This window comes from Scyliorhinus canicula, unplaced genomic scaffold (genome assembly GCF_902713615.1).
Source record: "Scyliorhinus canicula unplaced genomic scaffold, sScyCan1.1, whole genome shotgun sequence".
Classification (NCBI taxonomy): Eukaryota; Metazoa; Chordata; class Chondrichthyes; order Carcharhiniformes; family Scyliorhinidae; genus Scyliorhinus; species Scyliorhinus canicula.
This window is the reverse complement of record NW_024055441.1, coordinates 68364-69206: the sequence shown is the minus strand read 5'-3', so window position 1 is coordinate 69206 and position 843 is coordinate 68364.

Genomic DNA, 843 nt, shown 5'->3' with positions numbered 1-843 from the left:
AGGGCAACTCGTCCAACTCAATGACAGGGAGTTGTGAGAGTCAGCCAGAGACTGGGAGGTGTCCGTCTCACTGGAGTACAGCTCACAGTCATGTTCAACCCAGCGGAAAAGCTGGTTACTTCTGTCAATGAGAACTTCATCATCTGCTGATATCAAGGGAACAACGTTGATGAAGGAAGAACCAAGTGACGTCTTGATCCCATCAAATACAGTAGATTTAAGAGGGAATTCACATTTTGTGATGTGGGCTGATCCAGTGATTATTTCACACATCCTGTCTTTTACACAACTGTCTTGACTACTTTCACATGATGCAGTGTTCTCAGTGTTGGATGTATGTTGTTCATCAGGTCGGCTTTGCTTTTTGCTTCAATGACAGATGTCATCTCTTCTGAGTGGCTCTCAAATTAGTCTGTGTGTGGGTTCCACCTTTACCAAATGTTGCTGCTGCTGTGTCAGAAATGATTCAACTCAGCGACTTCCAAACTCCATCAATATCAATGTTGATTGTTGAATCTTGTGTCTGTGAAATAATTCACTGTTTTGTTTCAGATTCCTTGATAATTTATGTGGACGTCAGCAAGAATTGTTAGCAAGGATTAACCAGCACTTTCTAATCGGAGATGTGGAGAATTGGAACAAGGTGTAATTTCAATGGAGGAGGTGGGCAAATTCTGCCCATCAAAACCCCCCAATATGCCAATTAAAATTCACCACTGGGGTGACCATTGAAAATGAACTCTCTCCTGAATGTGGGAGAGACAGAATGTGTGAGAAACAGCTCCTCCAATCAGATACAGTCTCTGCCAATCTGGCTGCTCCTCCTGTTCAGGCCTGGATGTG